The following is a 20,426-nucleotide window of genomic DNA, read 5'->3' as shown; positions in this document are numbered from 1 at the left end:
CACGGGTCAAGGAGACCCAGGGTTTGAACCGCGGACCTCTCATGTGGTAGACAGATGCCCTAACCACTGGGCCAAGTCCGCTTTCCTTATTTCTTTTTGATAAATATTTAGGAGTAGAATGGCTGAATCAACTGGTAGGTGTATGTTTACCTTTATAAGACTATTTTAAATGCCCACCAGCAAACTATGAGCAATCCAGATATTCCACATGCTTGCTAACACTTGTTTTATATTTTTTAAAATTCTTTTTCCTTTTGGCCATTCTAGTGTTTTGATAGTGGAATAGCAGGTGGTTCTAAGTTGCAGTTCCTTGATAACTAATAATGTGAACAGCTTTTTTATATGCTTTATTGGCCTTTATTTATCTTCTTTTGTGAAGTGTCTGCTCAAGTCTTTTTCCTATTTTTAAGTTGGCAGAAAATTTACATAGTCTAGATTAAAATCCTCAGTCAGTGATACAGCATGTTGTAAGTATTACCTCATAATCTGTGTTTTATTTTTTCATTTTCTTAAGAACATCTTTTGAGGATCAGAAGTTTTAATTTTAAAAAGGTCCACTTTATCATTTTTCAACTTTATGATTAATGCTTTCTGGGTCTTTTCTATAAAATGTTTGCCTACCCCTAGGTCATTACGATTTTCTCCTTTTTTTTTTTTTTTTTTTTTTTTGTCTAAAGGCTTTATCATCGGGATTTTGGGGGAAGGGGGTTGGTTGGGTTTTGTTTTTTTAAGGTACCATGCCAGGGATTGAATGTGGGACCTCGTGTGCAGGAAGCTGGCACTCAACCACTGAGCCACATTGGCCCCTTGAGTTGGTTTTTACATTTGTTTGCTTATTGTTTGTGTTTGTTTTTTAGAAGGCACCAGAACCCAACTCAGGACCTCCATGTGGGAAGCAGTTGCTCAAGCGCTTGAGCCACATTCTCTCCCAAAGGCTTTATGTTTTATCTCTTACATTTAGGTCTATGATGCATTCCAATTCTCTTCTAATTTAAAAATAACAATAAAAGCCAGAACCCAACTCTGTCTCCATTAATATTAAGTGTCATTATTTAAACTGAATTTATTAGAGAGTCCCTGTTTTATTTCAAAACCCAAACAATTGCCATGAATGTAATAAATAAGAACAGTAATATCTATTAATGAGGTTTCTAAATATATAAACTGCTTCATTTCTTAAAAAAATATACATATTTTTTCATATAACAAAGCAAAGTATTAACTATAAGAGTTTTCACCTTGAGCATGCTCTTAATCAGAACTCAGTCCCTGGTTCCCTCTTAACTATTGAAGATAATAACCAAATGGTTCTTTTGAAATATTCGCAGGTCAGTAGATCTTACAAGGAAGAAGTGTAAAAGAAGAAACCTAATAACAATTCTACCCCTCTCCCATACTCAAGAGGAGTTGGAAAAACTACTTATAAATTCTAATTCTTCTATTTTTACTCTCCTTCCTCTTCCCTGATATTCTAACATATTTATAGTAATTTATCCTCTGAATTGGGTTGGCTCCAGAAGAAATAAGAGGGAGGTTCATATTGAAATAGGAAAAGCATCTTGTAATATTGGTTCTTTTTTTTTTTTTTTTGGAAATTGAACCCAGGACCTCATATATGGGAAGCAAGCACTCAACCACTGAGCTACATCTGCTTCCCAATTCCCTCAGAGAGCTGGTTTCTTCATTTGTTTGTTTGTTTTGTTTGTAGGAAGTACTGGGGACCGAAACTGGGACCTCGTACATGGGAAGCAGGTGCTCAGCCACTTGAGCTACATCAGCTCCCCTGGTTCATTTTTAATGTAAGTGAGGTGAAAAGGTATATTGATAAAAATTTCACCATTTAATATCCATTAGTAACAGATAGATGATATATTAGATGATTGATAGAGAGAGAGAGATGATAAATAGAGGGGGGGGGGAGACAATATCAGTGGTCTATACCTAATGAAAATGAGGTTCTAAAACACCATCCTGTATGTGTAATTTTGAGAAAGAGGTTCATAAAATTAACCCAGCCTATTCTCCACACAAAATAACCCAGATCTACACAATATGACATTATTGTGTTGTATAACTTTGTCTTTTAATTGTTTTTTTATGCTTGTAGGTTTTTCAATACAATCCCAAAATAGATTCTGAGTGCAATGCAAAAGGCACTGTGCTATGTTCTACAGCAGTGACTTTCAACTTGGGTTACACACTAAAATAACCTAGAGAGCTCTGATTTAATATCAATGGTCAGGCTTACCCGAGATCGATTCAATCAAAATCTTTGGGGCAGGACTCAGTGTCACGAAATGATTCCCATGTTCAGCCAGGATTGAGAGTCACTGTTTTAGAATGCTGATTCTCATAGTGTGCTCTGTGGACCATTGAAGATCCCTGAGAACTTTTCCAGGGATCTACCATGTCAAAAGTCAAAGCCATAATACCAAGATGTTATTTGCCTTTTTTAGTGTGGTATCATTTGCACTGATGATGCAGATGCCAGTGCCTCAGCATGAATTAAAGCAGTGGCACCAAACTCTCCTAGTAGTCTTGTATTCATCATCACTGTGCACCCACAAAAAAAATTCACTGAAGAATGTCCATGATTAAGTAGCATAAATTATTAATTTTATTAAGTCTCAACCCATGAGTACATGTCTTTTTTTAAGATTCTACATGATAAGATGAGGAGTACACATCAAGTACTTCTGTGATGTATTAGTCTAACGGTTGTCTCGAGGAAAAACACTTGTGTAACTGTTTAGATTATGAGTTGAACTAGTTGCTTTTATTGTGGTACACCATTTCTATTTGAATGAAAGTCTGAGAGACAAATTTTCGTTGTTCTTACCAGACATTTAGCCAACTTTTTCTCAAAAACAAAGTGAGTTATCTCACTTAAAGAAAATACACTATTTGTTGCCAAGATCAAATTTAGCTCAAAGAAAATTTTTGAAAAATTCTTATCTGCCATTGTGTGCATGATGGCTACCAGCTTATTTTTTTTAAAAAAAAGACTTTTCTAATGAAATCAGTGGTGATATTAACAAATTCAAAGTTTTTTATACAATATGATGCTAACATTTGGAAACTATGCATGTCAGCAAAATGATGTTTTCCAAATGGCCATGTATAATGTTACAGTATTACATATGGGTTAAAAAAAAAATCTATCTAAAGTTCAAGATAGATCAATGCACTTTAATATAGAGTAAAAAAAAAACACAAAAATTTGTATGACATCAGATTCCACTTTGCAATTAATCTTTAAAATATAATACTTGTTGAGTCTGGTGAAATGGCAAAGAAGAATATCCACAATTCTCTGAAAAGTCTTTTAAAATACTCCTCCCTTTTCTTACTACATATTTCTGTGGTTTCTAACCACAGCGCATACTACAATGGATAGAATGCAGAAACAAACATTAGAACCTACTTGTTTGCTCTTCATCCATTCCTTAAAGTTTGTAGCTGTGCCACTCTTCTCACTAATTTTTTTTTACTTTGGAAAATATAGTTACTTTTCATTTAAATATGCAATATTTTATTTATATTAACATAAAAGATTTAATGTTGCTATTCCAAAAGAATTAAATATTTTGAATAACTGTTTAAATTTTCAATATGCTAAATATGGATTGATTTATCCATATAAAACAAAACTTGGGGGTTGTCAATAATATTTAATAACATAAAGAGATCAAAAAGTCTGAGAAGTGTTGTTCTAGATAATAAGCTTCTTGGGACATATCTGTGACTTACAGTATTTTTGTGTGTTTCCCTTTTTCACCCTGTCCCTTTCTGCAATACCCTGTATAAATACTGAGTAGAACTTTAGCATTCAATATATAAATTTTTGTAAAATTGAATTAAATTTTTTATCGTGATTTTGATCTTCATTCAAATTAATACAGTGTTTCTTTAACCAGGATATTCTGTGCCAGAAATTAGAAGAACTGACACGACAAAATGACAAAAATTCCTGGAGCTTCGATTTTACTCAGAAGTTTGGAATAAGAAAAACAAATCATTATTCACATGTTCATTCTTCTCTGCTTAAAGTAGCAATCTAGTGGAAAAGTTTCAAAAGCACCACCTTAATATAAAGAAGAAAATAACTTTTCCCACACTTAATAACAAAGTGTTAGATGCTAACCAAAAGTGAGAGAAATGGAAGGTGAGATGATTATTCCTTTGGCCCTTCAGGGAGTCTTCTCAGCTTGTGTTCTTGCCAGAAGCAATATCCAACTATTTATGTTAAGCAAGTCAGCTGCTCGAGGTGAAAGTGTAAGCAGGTTTGAGGAAAACCTTTCTGTACGGTTTATCAAGAAAGATAAAGGCAAAAATAGAAAGGAGGAAATGAGCCAAAAAGAAAACTGGAAATATGTTTCTTAGGAGGCAGAGGGGAATCAAAAGCCATATCTAAATGATACTGAACAAATAAATATGGCCTAGGGGAGAAAGAAAGGTAAGTCAGTACTACTGAAACTCAAATTGGTACATGCCACTTCTCACAGAGTAAGGCACTACAAGGCAGAGAAACGCAAATTAAAATATCCATAAGAAATCGTGTTTTGCCTAGCTGATAAGCAAAAAGTTTTAAAAGGTAATAATATGCTTTTCTGGTGATGGTGAAAGGAAAGATATTCTTTCTTCTATTGTTATCTGAGTGCAAAATGGCAGATATTTTGAAGGGCGGTATCTATAAACCATTAAAATGTGCAGTCTTTGACCCACTAATCCTGCATATGGGAGTCTCTCCTGGAGAATTAATCAAACTCAGGCACAATGAAATATTTACAAGGATGCTCTTTGCAGCATTGTTTTTAACTAAGAGGCTACATGTTGAAAACTTCTTACATGGCCACCAATAGGGACACGGTTAAATACAGTATGGTACTGTATACTTCGCTGTGGTAAAGAATAATGAGATGGATCAACAAAATATATACTATGGTTCCAGTAATATAAAAATATATAAACTAAATATATATGTGATCATATAAATTTAAATACTTAGAAAACTTTTAAAAATAATTTCCTGGGTGGGGGAATGTAATGTGAGGAGAAGATATTGGAAGTGTGTGTGTGTGTATGTATATATATATATACACACACATATATGTGTATATATATGGGTACATGTGTGTATGTAAGATATATGCTAATTATTCTTCTTTTTAAAAATTTTTAAAAATTAATAAATTAAATTTTATATATTCCTATGTATATAGATGCATAAACATACTCATATGGTAGTCCTTGCTGCATTCATAAAAGAATTCTTAAAATTATTGATATCCCTTTCATATTCTCAGGTTAATATCTGAAAATTGTATAAGTGTAAATGTTGCAAAGAATATAATTTCTTATGTATTTTAAATAATAGCATTTTTAAAATAGAACCTTTGCATCATGTTTAGTGTGAGTCAATATAATCTAAGTAAAATAGCAATTTCAAGAGTACATGTACAAGCTCTTCTTTGGCAGTCAGAAATTCTTCATCATTCTTTTTTCTCTCTGAACTTAAATTGTCATTCCCTACTCCCCAAAGAATTTGATCTTAGTGTAAAATGTTGTTATGCTTGAAAGTCTTTTATCGAACAACCCACCATATTCTCTTTAATAAAATAGGTATATAACTTACATTTTTAATGTTTAAAAGTTTTATGGGACCGTTAAGTATGGCAACATTTCTTCTGATTTAATTATCATTAAAATTACTTTTAGGGCATAAGATAGAAAGATAGATAGATAGATGACAGAATTTGTATAATTAGTAAAAATAAAAATGAAATTTTATTGGAAATCCATCTCTTACTGAGATGGCAGTGCTCTCCTTTTCTAATTAGTCCAGGTATCCATGAATGATTACTACTTTTATCTAGAAGGTATCAGTGCAAATTAACAGCTAAATAATAAGCCATAATTAAGAGCTGTACTTACAAATGGTATTGTTTAATGCATTATTTTTAGTGGAATCCACAATACATTTCCAGTAAATTACCCAACTCTAATACCATATCCTTTGAGATAGGTTCATTTACCCCAGGGTTATATGTGCCCTAGTTTTAAGATCAGTGCTATAGAATATATCAGGATGCCATAAAATAGTGGTAAAGGTCTAATAGGCCACATGAGCAAATTACTAGGAAATGTATTAATTACTAGGAAACATCATATCTCAGATAGTGTACAAACATTGGATAATAAAATGAGTCTAATAACATAGATGATACATGAAGCCTCCTATTGAACAAGAGGGCTTAGTAAATGATGGGAGATGAAGGAAAACTATAAGTTATTCTAAATGAATATTTGAGAGATATTTGAGGGAAGGCAAGGCAGGACTGTCTACCATACGTACTACATATACTTAGTGGAGCAGTATACTGAAAAGCAGTTAGAAACATATCCTAGAAGATGTGAATTTTGATATGGTTGTTAAAATATTCCACAAGTGACAATGATGATGCTTTCCTGACATAGATTGCAAGTCTTGAAGAAGTCGTAATAAACAGCGTCAGTCTTCCTAGCCATAGTTTCTAATACTAATTTTTGAGTTAGAAAGACAAAGCCTCTTCATCATGGACAGTGATGGCTTTAAACAAGTCAATACCCTTACCTTAAAGCAAGGAGGAACAGAGAACTTAAGATCTCTGTGACTGGACTTACTCCTAAGAGAAATAAGGATAGAGCTGATACAAACATTGCCATTTGCCCTTGCCAAATCTACCCATCCCAAGTTTACCAAGCACAGAGTGAGTAAATGGGGCAGAGAGAGGCCCATGGTTAAACTACTTCAACTACCTTACAAGAAAGCAAAATTAGGAATAGAAAAGAAGCATTTCCCAATAACATACATCATAAATCTGGCAAAGGCGTGTTAATTATGAAATTAATCACCCAGGTATTTTGCTAAAAGTCTTACTCTCATTATTAGTGAATTGTTTGAGAGGTTCTTATTTGCACTTACTAATATTTTCAGCCTCCAAAAAGGAAATGAAATAATAGGAGAAGCTACTCTTGTGTTATTACTTTTTCTCTTTAAAAAAAATTTTTTTCAGGAGGTACTGGGATTGAACCCAGGACCTCGTACATGAGAAGCAGGCATATAACCACTAAACTACACCCTCTCCCCTCCTTTTTTTAATTTAAATTTTATTTGACTATGGAATAAAAGCACATAAAATTTCAAAAGATACCAAGTACCAAGGAGTAGACTGTAAAAAGTAAATCTGGGTGAATCTTTAATAAAAGAAAGAGAAATGATTCATTCATAGCTGTGGAGTGCCTTCCACATGCCAGCCACTGTTCTTGTTTTAGATGCTGGAGATTTAGCAATGAATAAGATAGACAAAATCCCTGCCTTTCTGGAGCTTTTATTCTAGTTGATGGTGATGGGAAGGGAGGAGACAGAAAATAATAAGTATCTAAAATGTATGATGCTTGTAAATAATATAGAGAAAATTAAAACCAGGCAAGGGAGACAGTGTGCATTGCAGTGACAAAATCTCAGACATTTGAGTAGAGAACCAAAGAAAATAAGGGAGTAAATCCTATGGATATCTGGAAGAAAGGCTTTCTGGGTACATGGGTCAGCATGTGCAAAGACCCTGCAGGAGCTTGCTTTGAATGTTCAAGATCAGCTTGTAAGCCACATGACTGAAGTGAAGTGAGTGGGGGAAAGAGTAAGAGGCAATGAGGTCAAAGAGAGGTAGCAGAGCCAGATTTTAACTTCCACTCTGAGTGAGATGGTGTACCATTAGAAGGTTGTGAACAGAGGAGTGACATAATTTTACTTTTTAACAGGGCCATTCTGACTTCTGTTTAAAATATAGACTGACTCAAAATCATAGATAATAGATGATGATGGCTCGAATTGGAGTGGAGATATAGAAACTAGAGAAGTGGGTTTGGATTTTGGATAGATTTTGAATCTATAATCAATAGGATTAGATGTGGGATGTGAGGAAAAGAAGGAACCAAGGCTAAATCTGAAGTTTTTAACATGTGCAACTGGAAAGACTGAGTTTACTAAGATGAGGAAGACAACAGAAAGAGCAGGTTTGGGGAGAAATTTAGTATTTTGGTTTTGGATATTTGAAGTTTGAGATGCCTTTTAGATTTTGAGATGTAGGTTTTCAATAGTCAGTTGGATTTATGAGTCTGGATTTCACAGGAGAGTTCTGGAATGAAGATATACATTTGGGAATCATGAGCATAAGGAAGGCACTTCTAGAGAAGGACTATAATAGGAAACAAGAAAGGTCTAACGTCTCAACCTTGGAGCTCCAATGTTTAGAGGTCTGGGAGATGAAGGGCAACAAACAAAGAGACTAACCAGGGAAGTGGACTTGGCCCAGTGGATAGGACACCCACCTACCACATAGGAGGTCCACGGTTCAAACCCCAGGCCTCCTTGACCTGTATGGAGCTGGCCCACGCACAGCGCTGATGCACGCAAGGAGGGCCATGCCATACAGGGGTGTCCCCTGCATAGGGGAGCCCCACACACAAGGAGTGTTCCCATAGGGAGAGCCATCCAGGGCGAAAGAAAGTTCAGCCTAGCTGAAGGTGACACAACAAAAAGAAACACAGATTCCCATGCCACTGACAAAAGAAGTGGACAAAAGAAGAACATGCAGCAAATGGACACAGAGAGCAGACAATGGGGGAGGGGGGAAGGGGAGAGAAATAAATAAAATATAAATCTTTAAAAAAAAACAAAGAGACTAACGAGAATCAACCCGTAAGGTGGTAAGAAACAAGTGGCTGGTGAACTGGAATCCAGGTAAAGAATTTCACAAAGGAAGGAACAATAAACTGTGTTTATTATTGCAGATATGCCAAGTAAAACAAAGACTGAGAACTGCCCATTAGATATAGCAGTGTGGAATTCAGTGGTCACCATTGAAAAGGCTGTGTCAGTGGAGTCATGGGTGAAAAACCTAATAGGAAGAAAAGAATTAAAGAGAGCAAGTACAAATAAGAAGAAAGAGGCAACAACATTTAAAACTTAAATTTCATAGTCAGTCTTATCATCTATAATGACCATTCCTAAGTACTGCTCAGTGAGTGTACTTTAAAAATACAGACTTCTGGACTCTACCTCTGACATAATGAAATCTGAGAATGGGACTAGAAAAACCTATTTTTTACAATAGCTCTCTTTTTCTGACACTCCACATCCAAAACCTTCAGCAAATACTTTTGGTTTTACCTTTAATATATCTGGAGTCTGACCACTTCTCCGCACTTCTACTACTACCACCCACACCCTGTACCAGACACCATCGTTTCTCACCTGGGTTATTACAATGGCCTCTATATAAACCCCTATTTCTACTCGTGGCTGCCTATACTCTACTACATTTTTAAAACATGTCAGATCATGTCACTCCACTGCTAAATCTCATTTCACTCAGAATAAAAGCCAGACTTTACCATGGTCTTCAAAGCTCTAAATGAAATGGCTACCCTTCTTCTTGTCCTCCAGCTTTCTCCCTTGCTCACTTGAGCAAGCCACACTCTAGCCACAGTGGTCACAGTGGCCTCCTTGCACCAACCAGGCACAATCCTGCTTCAAGACTTTCACACTCGCTTTCTTCTGCCTAGAATTCTCTGCTTCCAGATCCCCACAAACATCCTGGTTTGCCTGAGAGAGTCCCATTTGTGCCTGCTCTCTCAGCATAATTATTAGTAGCACCCCTTTCAATCTTAAAAGTGGCCCCGTTTGGATGACAAATTATGTGGTCCCATTTGGATGACACGGCTAACTATCTTGTCTCTTTCAGTTCTGTTCAATCTCACCTACTCCTGGAGGACTCTGGGATTTTGCCCCCATCCTAGTATTTATATCTTTCTTCTCTGCTTTGTGTTCTTTTCTCCATGGTTCTTTCCACCTCCTAATATGCTCTATTACTTTCTAATTTATTACGTTTATGGTCTGTATTCTGCCACTACAATTTAAACTCATGAGGGCAGATATTTTGTCTGTTTTTTCATACTGCATCCCCAGCACCTAGAACACTGCCTAGTATAAAGTAGCTCTCAATATATTGATGAACAAAGGCAGGAATGAGTGTATAGAAAGTTTTCTCACAAGATACCAAAATAAAAATAAACATTTGTGCTTTGGGACTTTAAGGATAAATAAATACCTGTAAATATTCCTTGAATTCACATAATCCAAAAATGCTTTATTATCTAATTAAAATTCATCCCTAGTTTTAAAAAAAGTTAGAGCTTTAAGTATTTTCCTGATTCAAATAAATGTTTTCATAAACATATTAATATATTGATTCTTTTGGTTGACAGTGATAGAAGTTTCATTTGAACTTCCTGAAACAAAAATAGTGGGGGGTGGGGGAGAGGGATGTTTATTGGTAGCATACTGTGGAGTCTCGCAGAATTGAAGGACTAAACCTTAGGTCAGCAGCTTCTGGCATTTTTAAAGCCTAGATACAAAGATTCAAGCACCAACAAGATTCTCTCTTTCTTCTCTCTTCTGCTTCTTGAAGCATGTTAGACTCATTCTCCCCTATTATATTCCAACTATGGAAAGATCTTTTTCTTTCAGCTTCTGGCTTCATGTTAAAGCAAAAAAAAATCCTGGGAAAGAATTTACTATTGGCCAGCTTGAGTGAAATGCTTGCCAGTGGAAAGGAGAAGTGAAATACTGTAATTTTTCAGCTTAGGGGAGGTAATCTCTATGTCAATCTCTATGTCAGAGATGCAGGTTCTGGTCACAAAATGGTGAGACCCTTCCCATCTGAATGGCGGAAGAAGGAGAGAGGAGCATTTCCTCAAAAGCAACAGAGTCCTTTTTCCCAAAAGAAATGAGTGATGCTGAGAAGACAGAAAAAAATTAGAATTCCACTTCAATATTGTTTTATATTTTTAAAATGCTGCACAAGCCATAACCTATTCCAGAGATTAATAAACCCCAACACTTTGCTCACTCCTAAATGTATATGATTTTTTCTATGCATTGAGTCTCTATGATTCAGCACTTTGATAAGCTTTTTGCAATTTTACCATCCAGTTGCCAATTTATTTTGCTTTAATAAGATATACTACCAAAATACTGTACATCCTATAGCCATAGATACACTCTCTTTTTTCACTATATTAAATAATGATATACATTTTCAATGTATCTATGGGGAATGTTAGAATATGACAGCTGTATTTGTTTTTCACTATGTAAAGTGAATGATAATATCTCAGAAGCTGATTTATTTCCTTCTTTTCTATCCACAATGATCGTACTGTGCTATTTCAGCTTTAAAATATGGATATTGAGGCACCAGCTGCTTTAACTCTGAAGAATAGTTCTTTCCCATGAACCAACAATTCTACTTAGAAAAGGAGAGAGAGAATAAAGGAATATTTCTCAGGGCCACCTAAACCAAACAAATAAACCACAATGAAAAAAAAGTTTTCAACAGCATTGCAGATTTCCTTTGTTAAACTACAAGGTAGAGAAATTCCCATGAAAATAAAATCAATTAAAGCATGAATTCTCATAATTAGAGTTGTCATTTTTATTATTATGTTATCGACACAGAAATGCCTCATCCACATTCCCAATTAAATTTGCTGCATAACTTGTACACAGAGCAAATGCTATAAATTGAACTAAAATGTTGTGAATAGTATGTAGCAGACTTTTTTTTTTAATTTTTGTTTTGTTTTATGGGTTTTTCACTTTAAAGAAATCTAAGAGATTTTATCTCCATTTAGAAAATCATGCATGCCGTGACTGGGGCAGTGATTTATGCTGTGACATAATATGTTTTTGACACAAAAAGTACTTGTCAAAAATGCAAGATACAAAGGCAGCTGTTCTAAGTCTTTTAAGGGAAGTAAGAAATACCTGGCTTTCATCAGTCAATAATATATCTGACATAAATAATGATTGAAAAGTGACAGCTACAAGATGTGATTTAGATGCTGTTTCAAGCACTTCTAAATGAAAAGGCAAGTAATAGTAATTTTTCTGTAATGTAATTGAACTTCTAGTCATTGCAACAAGTGTTATAATAATTATATTAGCAATTGGTGAGTCATATCATGAATAGCATCTTTAATTGAATACTTGTTTTCATAGTAGAGCTGCATCTCTGACTCAAAATTGGTTTCGATTTGGCACTAGGGAAGAATAGATTTAATCTTTCATCTTCCATCTGTCTTTTATGAGTAATTTTTTTTATTTTTAAAAACACACAAAAAAGAAAACCATGAGATTAAATAATGGCCAACAAAAATGGTCGAGGTTAATTTTGGAAGATGTGGATTTTCTGAAAACCAGCAGAAAGGCAGACTACTTTCATATAGCCAAAGAGCAATGTCTGCTCTATATATGTCAGGAAAGTTGTGCCATCACAAAATATTTTTCTCGAAAGACTCATTCTTTGCTTTAGGGCTTCAAAACTTCCCATTTGTGTATATTGACTTTTTTCACTCTGGTACAAACTATGGTCTTTCATACTCCAAGTTCATTTTTAACAGGATCACCACCCTGCCCACCACACTCCTCAAAAAGTCAACACTCTGTTGGTTTATTATCATAAAGCTATGAGTTTTATAGCAATATTTTTTAAAATAAGATTTTTAATCTTAATTTTAGAAATAGACTAAAAATACCCAAGTTTTTCTGGTTTGGGCTATATTACCTTAACATGAAGCACAAACTCAAATGCCCATGCATTGTCATATCCTTTGCTCTTAAAATTACTTTGCCATCTATTACAAATACTGGCTAGATACTTGCCAAATCCATTTATCTTTCTTTCTGAGCTTACAACTCTTTCTCGCTTCCAGCTTCTCTTGGAATTAGGAGTGGCCAGGTGACTGAGTTGTAGCCAATGGAATGTGAAGTAATGGATGTCACTTTCAGACTTGGTCCATAACAAGCTTTCATGCTCAATCCACCACTCTCCTCCCACATCTGCTGGATGAATGGAGAGGTCTCTGAGGACCTAAATGAAGGTAGAACCAGGATACAATGGGGCTAGTTGAATCCATGTATGAACATATAGAAGACTGCCCAAATGCCATGTGCTTGAGAAATAAATTATTACTACATTAAACAACTTTGATTTAGGGATTTATCTAATTCAGGAGCTGGAGTAACCTTCATTAGTACACATCCCAACTCCTATGCCTGGTTGAGTGGTAGCCAGGTAAAGCGTGGTAGTTAGGGTTATTTATTGGGAATTATTCACTTCCCCTCCCTCCCACTGCAGGAAGAATGCACCTCCCTGCCCTACTGCTGTTAGTCATTGGCCTAATGTTATGTTATCAGATGTGACATGAGCAGAGGCCTTAAATAAACTTGTGCGGTTTGTCTTGGCTACAGCACTCTGGTGATCTGCTTAAGAACTTGCCCTGGGGAGCTGCTGTCCTTCAGCTTATGCTCCTCAATAAGCACATACGGAGCAGACCTGAACCCAGCCTACAGCCTGGAGCCAAGCCCAGATGACCCACTGTTAGGAGCAGAGATATTCAGCCAAACCCTTCTTAGGCCAGCTAAACCATGGTTAACCTGAAGACCTATGAACAAGAAAATTACATGCTGTTGAAGCCACTGAGTTTGGGGGTGATTTGTTACACATCATTATTGTAGCAAAGGCTCACTGATACAGATGGGTAGCCCAGTGTAATGTGATTAAGAATACAGACTATGAGACCAAACTCAAAGTCACAGAGATGTCAAATCTCTACCATTTATTAACTGTTTCTTTGGACACATTTTTCAAACCATGCCTCAGTTTTTTCATTTATAAAATGGGATGATACCTATTTAATATAGTCAATATTTATAAAGTGCTTCAAACAGTGCCAGGCACATAGTCACCCCCATAGTAGTGTATGTTGGATAAATAAAATAAACCTTATTAATCCATGAGTGTCAGCCAAAGACCTCAATCAAGAACATGATTATTCTGTATTGTTTGCATCTACAAGAGGATGCTTCATTCTCTAAAGAAATTCTTCCCTATAATCAGGAGTCAGGGTAAGATAAGAGTTCCATCTGTTGAAGCCTTCCTTCTGATAAGTCCAGCTACATGGATTTTAATTCTGGGTCCACCATCTGAGAGCTTGGGCCCTGGGCTAGACACTGACTCTCAATTTTCTTATCCGTAAAATAGGGACTGCAATAGTAATTTAGCTCAGAGTAGTTGCCAGTATTATGTTAGATCGTCTAAGAAAACATTTTAGTACAATGAAGCATGCATTATAAACACTAAAATTGTTAGTTATTTTTAATTTGGACAAACAATTTTAGGAACTATAAGATAATTTTTAGCCTGTCAATACGTGGATTGTAACTTCAAAGCATTGTTTACCTGAATTCACCAAAAAGTTACCTTCTCCGATCTATTTAAGCTGAAGCAGATTTTTTGAAAGAGCACCTAACACCAACAACAGCAAAAAATTTATATTTCTCTCCTCAACAACCACAATTCTCTTTAGCTTTTATTTTCATGTTATTCTGATATATCAGCATAATACAAATCATGAAAATCATAAAAATGATTCTTGTTATTGTGTCTATGCTGTCTTCTCTTTTTATTTGTATGTAAATAATGTTGTCTCTGCTTTCTATTTACTAACAATATTTCTATTATTAATCAAAAAGAGCCCTCAGATCACACTCATTTCAATAGCAATTTAATTTAAAAGGTAAGAGTTGTGGATTATGTGAAATACTAAACCACAGTGAGTGTATCTTTTACATGAAAATAACCTTAATTTCCCTGCTTGACTGAGAAAAGAAATAAAAAGAATGATTGCTATAAATCAGGAAAAATTCATAACTTGCTGGAGATGTAACAGCTGTTGATTTAAGGTTTGCATCTTTGATAACATGATGCTGCTGGGAAGATAACATCTTTTTGACAAAGCTATGAACATAAAAATTACAAGGCTTTATTCAACATTTAAATATTTTCTCTGTATCATGTAGAGAAAAAATATCTCATTCACTTACACTAAAATGTATTTGAAGTATACCAGATCTGGTCAGCAAACTTTACAATACAATTTCATGTTTTCTTGTTACATAGGTATATAGCAGACGTGTCACATCATAAAGAAAAATAAATTATACTCAGTTTAGAGAAATGGTCTACTATTATTATGTACAAGTAGTTCCCATCGTTGGTAACACAAACACAGAACTGAACATACACTCGGGATATTATTCATTTCTTCCATTATCAGCTAGAATTAGGTGATTGAAAAATTAGGTGACAAAACAAAGCAAGTATTGTACTGTCTGGGAGAAAATATCACCAAAGCGGAATCTTAAAGAGATGTGAAAGAGAAAAACTTTGCCAAGCAGTTAGAAGCAATAGCAGTATTTTTATTTATCTAAAGGCCACTGTGCTATTGTACAAGTTCTTGCACTGTTAACTCACAAGCTATGAAGCTTTGTTTCTTATATATTAGTGAAACACACTGGGAGCATCATCAAGGAAGTACTTAGAATGACACTTGTATTGACCTTCCAAGTGTCCTCACTCTTAAAATAAACTCATTGTGCTACCTTTCTTCTATGAATTGCATTTATCTTAGAAACACAGATATGCTTATTATAAATATTCTTTTAATAACCCTGTCTTTTATCTAAGATATTCTTGCAATGTCATTGTAACCCATACATACTCCATACCCTCTAAACACCTACAGTCACTATTCCTTCTAATAGTCAAATAAAATTATTCAAATCCCCGTGCCACATGCTCTGGGAAATTCAAACTCAGAGTTGCCCACAATTTCGGGATACCAGTCACTCTGTAATTTTACTTTGCTTTCTTGCTCTTGCCTAATTCTTGATCCCTACCAGTAGTTTATCCTCCTGGAGCCACAGCCTTCTCCCTGTACATTTCATACCAAGTTGGACACTATTCCTTGTTTGTTGTACAAAGCATCATTTCCCAAGGTTGTGTGTACAAAAGAGTATTAGTGAAGGTTTGCAGAAATAGGCAATAGCTTTAAATTGAATGTTGGACATCCCTGCTCATTCATTTATTCACTCATTCAACAAATTTCTATCGAGCACCTCCCATGTCCAGGTACTGTTCAAGACCAGTGAGAAAAATAGAAGAAAAAAAAGATCTTCTTTGACAGAGCTCGCTGTCTAGTGATGTGACACAGAAAAGAAACAAAATTAATGAATAAGGTATATAAGTTAGAAAGTGTTAAATGCAATAAATAAAAATAAAGCAGGGAAGGTGGCAGGGGAGGCAGGATGCTTCCTTAGGAAAGTAAACTTTGTAAATATTACGTAATTTATCCCATTTACCTCCACAAATTTTGAGCATCACTATGCACATACGGTTGTGATAACTGTATAATTTGAATGGAAAAAAAGAAAGTAAATATATGCTAGAATCAGCAAAAGCCTGATCTCAAATATTGCAGGCAACTCAATGATTAATGAAATATAAAATGTTTTGTCTTGTTTTTATTTTGTTTTTGTTTTAATGCTCATTCTTGGTTATCCAATAGACATTTTTATGCTTTTTAAGCCAAATTTTTCTCAAAAGACAGTTAAAACTCTTAATCAGCTAAAATTCTGTTTAAAATGTGAATTAGTTCTATGGGAAGGAAAAATATAGTTCCGACTTTCAAGTGTTGATAAATGTCCAAAGTCCAAAACTGACAATATCATTTCTGCTAACCATTTTATTTCACAGTTTATGTTAATTCTTGGTTCTAAAAAAACTCCAGTGTGTTATTTTTCAATTACATTTCTATAGAGCGATGAAAACAGAATGGTGATTCATAGTAACAATGTTTGCCTTAAAAAGAGTTTTGTGCTACTGGAAGGGAAAGGTTCCATATCTGTTTAACACATTACCATATTTTCTGATTTATAAGCTTTGGCAGTTTATAAGGCACAGCCAACTTTTATAAGCATATGTCGTGGGGAAATTTTTTTGCAGCAAGGAGAATGAAAGAAAATGTACCTCTTAGCCCCGGCAAAGTCACTGGGTCTTTCTGCTACTGTGTCCTGAGAATTTTGAATACCTTCAATCAAGCTTTGGGCTCTGAGTGCGGAGTTCTGGAATTTGCTAAAATATCAGTATATAACAGAGTCATAAGCTATTACCCTTTAGTAGTAGCTATTGCAAATTATAGCCAGTTACCCAGAATGAGAGGCATTTGGGATGTGTGACTAAACAATTTATTTCTATATACAGCATGTATTTGAGAGAGTGAATTTGCATATTCTGAATTAGATATGATGTGATTGATTAATTAGAAAACATGTTTTGCAAAACACAGATTATCTGTTATATCAGGATCAGGTCTGGGTGCCAAAGCATGTGAGAAAAAAATTTGCAGCAACTGTTACAACAGCTGCTTTCTTTATCATAATAGGGGTAATAAGAATGATAAGAATGTATGGAAGCACAGTGCTACTGGTAGAGTTGATGATGATGAGAAAACAAAGACTATTATTAATAACCAAATGCTAGATAGGATCTAAGGCAATTCTTACTGAACTTCCTACAGGAGATATAATTTTATTATTACAGTTGCCAAACCCCTTAGGTTCTAATGACCTTTTCCTCATTGGAACAAAAGTTTTTATAGCACAACTTTTGATAACTCAGGTTTCCTAGGAACAAAAGTGTCAGGTGGTGGGCAGGTCTGTGACCCTCCTGCTAGTCCATCTACCAACTGATGATATTTACATGGTCTCTCATATTGCAAAAATACTCATTTTTTTCCAGGTCCTTTAAAATGCATATTGAATTGTAGTATTTGAGAAGTCTGTAACACCACCTTAGCATCTGGCCTCCTTTCCCTTTTAATAGTTCTCCTTGTCCTTAGGGACCAATTCTTTCTCTAGTGCCCATTCTGGGCCTTCCACCACCCTCTTCCTCAGCTCATACGTATTGCTGCTAAATCTGATCCCCTTTATTTATTGATGAGTTTATTTCTGGCTATGTGACAGTATAAAGAGCTAAGGTAATTTTAATTAAAATTTTAAGTAAGCTTTCATAAGGCATAAAGCAAATGATTTACTACATTCCAGATATAGTACATCTACTGAATTCCCTTTATCCACTTTGTAATTTGATCAAAGGATGCAACTGAATATGTCTGGCATGATCTGTTCTCTATGCACCTATGCAGCTTTACCCAGGCTTTCATTATGCGCTTGGTGATACATAGCACCTTTTTTTCTTAATATCTGCTCTGTTATTTTACTAAGGATTTAATAAAATAATCATCAGGAGGGATTTTTTTCCCTTCTTTCTGAAATATTTTAGCATGGTTATCATTCCTATTATTTTTAAAATGCTTTGCACACCCCAATTCTGAGAAATATTTCCCAATGGAAACACCAATTGGTGAGTAATATTCCCAGTAACTAATGGTACTTTATTTTAACCAAATGTACTTAATTTCTGTTTTCCATGTATTAATTTTTATCCTATTGAGTTCAAATAGCTTATTGAAGTTATGATTAATCTTTGGTAACATACTCATCTTTTCAGCTAATTATTCTCTGATAGAATGGTTAGAAAAATCTGTAGTTTCTAATCATATACCAGTTCAGTTCAAAATTGTGTCTGTTTGTCTATCATCCATTTTAGAGTACTTTTTCAGTACCTTGTAGCAAGTTTGTGACAGTCAATTATGCCAGCTTCAGCATATGAAAATGATGATTCTATTTGTTATTTTGGTGCATTCTCTAAGACAGAAAGTCAAGTAATTACAAGTAGGTCTCTGGAAATTCACAAATCAGCAATGAAGCTTATAGTCTATTTATTTTAGATGATAACCTAAAGATTGTAACTTAAATTTCCACTAATCAGAATTTCCACTTTATTAATATAACCATTTGTCGTTCAAATGTGCTGCAGTTAAAATCAATTGGCCCTATTTTAAAGAGTTGTCACATCATAAAAAGACTATTTGCACACTGTAGTATATAGAAGAGTTTAGAGGGAATGAGGATGTAAGCAACAAGAAATAATATTAATCCATTTGGAAACTTTCACAAGTAAATGAGGTAAGGTGTGCATACTAATGTAATCAGTTACTGCTCATACTCAAGGTGCTAGAAAATGTCACCTTTCTTTATATTTCTAAATCAAACTGAATCTACTTCTGGATCCCTACTTGCCATGGTCAGCAATGTCAGTTATTTTAAGGGCTCCCTTCCCATCCTTGGCAAAAAGACCCCTGGGCTTACAGAGTGCTGAGGAAATGAAGGAGACACTGTTGGCCACAGCTGAGATGCTCACCATGCCCAATCGTGTGCCAAGGTGGCCTGATCTACAGGTAGCATCCATATCATCACTGCCCTGCTCAGCTGTGGCCCATACCACAACCCCCAATATGCAGCTTTCCCTGGTACTGGTGCAGATATCATTTGGGGGTTATAAGACTTCTTAGCCTCTACTTTTTGGTGAGATCCTGGTCTTTATACCTATAAAACAGTTGTCTCTGGTCCCATCTCCAAGGAAACCTCTTGCCTCCAGGTCAAATCTCCATTTCTCCAACCCCTTGAATAAAAACACCCAACCTTTCTTTCCCTATGTTTTTTGTTGTTGTTGTTTTTGTGTGGTACATCTTAAAGTACGAGCACTCAGACAGCTTCAAACTTCAAAACCACAAAGAATAATTTATTTTCCTGATTTCTTTAGGAATATAATAACTGGTATTCTACCTACCAAAGAAGAATGGTGTGCTTCTTATGAATAAGAAAAAAGAAGCAATACCATTGAGTTTTCATATATTACTGCATTAAATACATATTAAAATTGTCTCTTACACAAGGAAACAAACATGATCACTTTTTTCCAAACCAGAAAAACATTTCTGAATGAATTTCAGTGTCTTTGTTTAAATCTAACATATATTTCATCTCATTTCATATTCTTTTTTTGTTTGTTTGATTGATTTTATTTATATCTCTCCCCCACCAAACTCTGCTGTTTTGCACTCATTGTACCTGTTCATCCTCCTTCATTCTAGGAGGCACCAGGAACCAAACCCGGGACCTCCCATGTGGTAAGTGAGAACTCAATAGCTTGAGCCACATCCGCTTCTCACATTTCACATTCTTATTTCCTAGATTTCTTCTATCTTTCCACTGGCTTTTCCCTAACTTCCGAGACAGCTGGAGATGAATTTATGCAGGAAACAATTGGCATCAGACTTTTAGCAAACAATAGATTGTCCCATGTAATAGCAATAAATATTATTCAAGCAATTAACTTAGAACATGTGCTGTTAATGAAGCTAAGGCTACACATTCATTGCTTATCCAAGTCAGTTTAACCTCATAGAAATAAAAATCTTTCTACAACAAAAGTGAATTTCTAACTACATCCAGCAGAATAATTCAGCATGATTGCTAGAAAAAAATTCCAGAGAACATTTCCTGACAGTTGGTCAAT

The sequence above is a fragment of the Dasypus novemcinctus genome, chromosome 12 (genome assembly GCF_030445035.2).
Source record: "Dasypus novemcinctus isolate mDasNov1 chromosome 12, mDasNov1.1.hap2, whole genome shotgun sequence".
NCBI lineage: Eukaryota > Metazoa > Chordata > Mammalia > Cingulata > Dasypodidae > Dasypus > Dasypus novemcinctus.
This window is presented reverse-complemented; position numbering follows the sequence as displayed.